This window comes from Vicugna pacos, chromosome 15 (assembly GCF_048564905.1).
Source record: "Vicugna pacos chromosome 15, VicPac4, whole genome shotgun sequence".
Classification (NCBI taxonomy): domain Eukaryota; kingdom Metazoa; phylum Chordata; class Mammalia; order Artiodactyla; family Camelidae; genus Vicugna; species Vicugna pacos.
The window spans coordinates 35,207,869-35,213,433 of NC_133001.1; the positions used below are offsets into that span (position 1 = coordinate 35,207,869).

At 47.9% G+C, this 5,565-nt stretch overlaps 1 long non-coding RNA gene across 1 annotated transcript; it reads left to right on the forward strand.

Annotated features, from left to right (window-relative positions):
* Nucleotides 1-832: 832 nt before the first annotated feature.
* Nucleotides 833-2,754, forward strand: LOC140685742 (uncharacterized). The gene is made up of 2 exons (XR_012059120.1): nt 833-946; nt 1,772-2,754. It is a non-coding gene; the product is annotated as an uncharacterized lncRNA (long non-coding RNA).
* The last annotated feature ends 2,811 nt before the right edge of the window (nt 2,755-5,565 follow it).

A 5,565-nucleotide genomic window follows, 5' to 3' on the forward strand; every position in this document is an offset into this window, starting at 1 on the left:
GTCGACTGCGCCCGCCTCCCCATCGTCTCCTGGTCGCCTCCCCACTGCGCTGCGCAGGCCGTAGCCCTGGCTCTCTCCACCCCACCCCCTACCTTAGCTGTCCTGGGAGGCACAAGCCTCCGAATCCATGGGAACAGAGACGACCACTTTCTTGTCTAGGTGAGGAAGAAAGGAAGGAGGGAAAAGACATGGAAGAAGCATTTTTATGATGTCCAATGCCATGACTGGGCATAGAAAGGGGAGGGAGGGTTCATGAGACCCTGTGGGGTTTTTAAGTGTTTTTCCGTAGCTCATTAAAAGCGAATGGACAGGGACCAACATTTACCGAATACTTCTGTACCAGCCACTGTCCTAGGTGCTTTCCCGATGTTCCTGTATTTAATCTTCATAACCATTTGAAGTAAGTATTAATCCCATTTTACAGATGAAGAAACTGGTATCCCCTGAACAAAGCCTGAATTGGAACCCTTAAAGTATTTCCTTTATAAGAGCTCATCATATCTTCTCCCCCCCCCCTTTTTTTTCCTTACAAATAGTTACCTTGCTTTGTAGGGGACAGACTAATACTTCCAAACTGAGAAGTGTGGTTGAAGTAATTTTCTGAAATAAGTAAGATCTAGAATGTTCACAGTGGCTGTTTAGGCAGCCATCTCCTCCAATCCATACCCAATAGGAAAAGCTAAATACGACTGTATTTACTTCGTAACATCAAAGATCACTGTTACGGAGATAATCTTAGAAACAAAACAGTATCTCAGTTTTATCTGTAGGTTTCTAGTCTAAATTGTCAGGACAATTATTTCACCTTCCTCTTTTTCTTCCACAGTGAGGATCAGGGTGTGGGCTGCCCTGAGTCATCCATCTCCTGGTAACATATAGATCCCAGAAAAAAATCAAAACAAGGACACTGAAACAGACGTGTTTCACAGAGAGCAAAGGTCTGAAGGTAATGGAGCCTGCCAGAAGGCTCACCCACTCTATCTTCTTGAGCTTGGCTGTCAGAGTGAGTTTAAAACAGGAGAGGGCTGACCTGGGAATATACTGTCTGCCCTCCTCTGGAGCTACAGGGGAAGACAGGGTGGAAGTATCTACTTCCCTGATCTTCAAAATTACTAATCTTATTCATGTCTGAGAGTTTTGTGACAATTTAAATCTTCAGGCTCAAAGAAAGTTAAATAGCTTCTTTAGAACATCCATGGACAGTTCTTCTGATAATCGGAGCACCTCAGAACTTTCTGTTGGTGTATACTGAGGACAAAACTGCTATCACAACTCCCAATATATTTTCTCTTTTGCTGCTTAGACCAAACTTGAATTAGTGGGTTTTCTGAGTGGCTGGGTAAGAAACAGCATGGTTGTTTTTCTTACCCAATTACCTTTTTATCTTTCCACAACATGATTTCTATAAGAAAGGGAAGGTAGAAATAGCAAACCTATATGAAACAAAATGTTAAAGATGATATGCTAAGTATAAGCAATTCGAAATAAGAAAGAAAGAAACGCATGAGTTAAAATGTTAACACATAATTTTGATGATTATCTTCCATTGCTTAGAGATCTCCAATTTTCTCCAGTTTTGATTATATTTAAGTCAATAAAATGCTGTTGCAGTTTGGGATCTACAGGAAGTGGACTCTGAGACAGGGTTTAGCATTCAGGATGTGTATTAGGGAGTGTCCTTGGGACAAACCCCTGTGGGAGGGGAGGGAGGAATAGGACCAGGCAGAGGGAAGAGTCGGCAGGGAAGTAACCCTCCACCCTCACCCCACAGCCTCACCCAACCCTGTGGAGAGCCCTGGAGCTGAAGTGACTGTCAGAGTTGTCCCAAAGTGAGCCAAAATGGCTGGAACTTTATACCCTCACCTCAATGGGGTGACTTCCTACAAGCAGCAATCTGCAGCCAAAAGACCTGACAGCTAGAGGCTGTCAGCCAACAGCACTCCAACAGCTGGAACAGAGTCCTTCACTGAAAGGGATCTGAACAGTACATCTCTGTGTCTGCTACTAATGCACCCGTATGATGTAAGGCATACAAATCTAAAACACTTTGCATAGTAAGTGAAGCTGATTTTAGAAAATTGTTTTTTATACCAGTGGGCTTTTCTGACAACTTTCCATAAATCTACAGATCCAATACAACTCTATTTATGTGTCCCTCCCTTCTTTATTTGTATCTTTTCTTGTGCTTTATACCCTAAATATCCATCTTCCCCTTTTCTTCATTCATTCTTCTTTTCTGTCCTCCTTCATTCTGGAAACTTTCAGAAATTCCTCCTGTCTGATATTTTTTTCCCTACTGCAATTTTTCCCATCTTCAACTCCTTCTACGGAAGGTAACTCATAACTATTACATTTAATTTAACAATTCCAGGCCCTGTTTTTCATCACGTAAAAAATCACTTGTGTATGCAGTGACAGCATTAGTTACAAGTGGAGTGGTTATCATCTTTAATATGGTATTGAGCAGGAAAAGCTTGGGCTGGGCCAAGACTGGGCTGGGCTAACACATAAATTTTAAGTTAACTCATGAATTTTAAGTTTCACCTTGCTAGACTGGTTTCGGGTTACTGCAAGCAACCCTTTGCTTCTGCTTTTATGATACTGCCTAGCTATACTCACCCTATTGGTTGATGGACCCCGAGCTTGTAAGCGACCCTATAAAACCTCACTCACACTTCCCGGAGGCGCTCAGAGCTCTGGAGCGATAGCCCCTCTGAGCTCGCCAGCATAATAAACCTGAGTACTCCAACCCTCCCTCCGAGTGGTGTTTGTTTCTTGGCTGGCCTGCCATTTCTGTAACATTTCTGGAGGCCCCAGTGAGATTCAACAACGCCAGCCCCTTGAGATGCTGGACTGGTGGTTCTGGCCAATCGGGGGACAAGACTCTGGTGACGAACAAGGTGGCACCACCTGACGGTATTCCAGGTTCTCTTTTGCCACGGTGGCTCAGCCCCCCGTGAGGCCAGACCTCAGCCAGACTCGGTGGAGGGACAGACAGACTCACCAGGCAACTGTCCAGACAAGGTAGGACCCCAGGATTAAAATCAGGTCCTGTCCCAGTGGACAGAAGAGGAGGCTGATCCCCTCCTGCACCCGAATGGTGCACCAGGTTTCAGGATAATGTGGGAGGACTGTTAACCTCTGTGTGTGTGTGTGAATGTGCAGCCTGAAAAGCATGCGATCAGGCTCAAGTTTGTAGCTCCACAGATTCTGGCTACAGAGTCTGAGTGAGTCCCAACCTGCAGTTCTGTGGTGACCTCATACAGCTCAGGGCGGTATCGGCCCCTCAGGGTATCGATCGGAGTCAGCGGCTTATACTGACCCGCTAAAGCTAAGAGGCACCTTAGTCCCCACGAGGGGAGCAGCCAGGCGGATGCAGCGAAATCCCTCCCTTGTCTTGTCTGTGACACCGGCACAGGGTGGCCACACCAGAGGGAAAGGGACATAAAATGGCCGATGAGTCAGTGCCCCCTGTGCCTCCAGAGGCTAGGCCACCATTTCTTTGAGAAAGTCTCTTACCTACCTCTGTCACAGAACACCCGAGACTTGCTGTCCCAGCTCCTGAACTGACCTAATGGGTGTCCCTTTTGCCTAACCTCAGACTCTCAGGACTTGAGTTTAGAACAGAGATTTCTTCAAGACTGGGCTCACCTGGCCTTAGAAGTCCCCTTTCTAGTCCATTTGTTTAGCCATCAAGCGTCAGTCCCAGTCCCTTTGGTACGTTAGTTCAGGATAAAGGGAGGATTTGGTGAGGAAGCCCCTGGAGCTGGCTCTTGCCTTGGGCTTTAGAGACGTCAGCCACGGCTGGAGCCCAGACTCTTTGACCAAGTTAGCCTTCAAACGACTCACAGAGCCAGCAAGAGCGCGGTCCTTCTGAGAACTCCAGTGCTTTGAAGAGTGGAGAAGGAGGAGATATAAAGGCTACCTTCCCAAGCACCCAAAGCAACAGACTTACCATCCTTAAAACACCTAGACGAAATGGGAGGCTCAAAGTCAAAACCCACCACCCTAGACTACATGATTAAGAATTTCAAAAAGGGGTTCTCAGGAGACTATGGAGTTTGAATGGCCCCTGGCAAGCTCTGTACTTTGTATGAGCTTGAATGGCCAACCTTTGGAGTCAGATGGCCCTCAGGAGGAACTTTGGACTTAGCAACAGTGCAAGCAGTCTATCAAATAATTACTTGAACCCCAGGCCACCCAGATCAATTCCCTTACATTGACTCCTGGCAGAATATTGCCCAGACTCTACCCCCATGAATTCAATTCTACTCAAATGGACCTGGACAATGCAAGATACTAGCAGCTCAGCCGGTCCAAGCCAAAAAGACAGATAGAGAAAAGCCTATTTTCCAGGGAGACACAGACGATGAGACATGCCTGCCCCCTCCATATGTCCCCGGGGCACCGACACCTCCGGTCCCACTGGAGACACCGCCACCACCTGTATCACCAGCTCCCCAATGTGAGGACCCAGAGGCAGAGCCTGACCCCCAGCCTGAGCCAGTAGGAAGAGACTGCTCAGCACAAGCTGGGAGACCAGCACCATGGGCCCTCCAAATGCCGCTGCGGGAGACACACGGGCCACAGAAAGTTGGGGAAGATGGGACTGTTCAACCCGGGTGCCCCATATTCTACTACCAACCCTTTAGCACTACAGACCTTCTCAATTGGCGCCATCATTCTCCTTCCTACTCTGAAAAACCACAGGCTATGATTGGCCTTGTAGAGTCTATCTTTTATTCTCACTGGACCATCTGGGAAGATGTTTGCCAGCTGCTTCTGATCCTTTTCAATACAGAGGAAAGGAGACGCATTCTCACTGAAGCACAAAAATGGCTACAGGGCCAAGCCCCTGGGGACACACTGGATGTTGAGGGGTGGACCATGACGCGGCCCCTGACACCAGACCAAATTGGGACTTTATCACCCAAGAAGGAAGAGAAGCACTACATGAGTACCGAGAAGCCATCCTACAAGGACTAAGAGCAGGAGCCAAGAAGCCGACTAATAGTCTAAAACAACCACAGTGACCCAGAGGCCAGATGAAACACTCACTGACTTCTATGAGAGACTCTGTGAAGCATTCTGACTCTATACCCCATTTGACCCTGAAGCCCAAGAAAACCAGCGGATGGTCAACGCTGCCCAGTCGTGCCCAGATATATGCCGGAAACTCCAGAAACTGGTTGGATTCGCAGGGATAAATGCAACTCAGCTGCTGGAAGTAGCAAACAAGATTTTTGTAAACCGAGAACGGGAAGGCAAATGAGAAGCAAACCAGCAAATGAAGCAGAAAGCAGCACTCCTTGCAGCAGCCCTGGGGAAAATAGGCTTCGACCAGAACCCTGCACCACCTCGGATAAGGGGACCCCGACCCTGGATGCCCTTGAGCCGAGACCAGTGTGCATACTGCCAGGAGACAGGACCCTGGAAGAACGAGTGCCCAAACAGAAAGGATGGGAAGAGAGCACCCCTCAAGAAGCCTACCTACCTACCTCATCAGACTGGCCAGAATCGACTCAGAATAGGAAAGACCGGGCTCCCTGACCCTGGGCCCCCGGG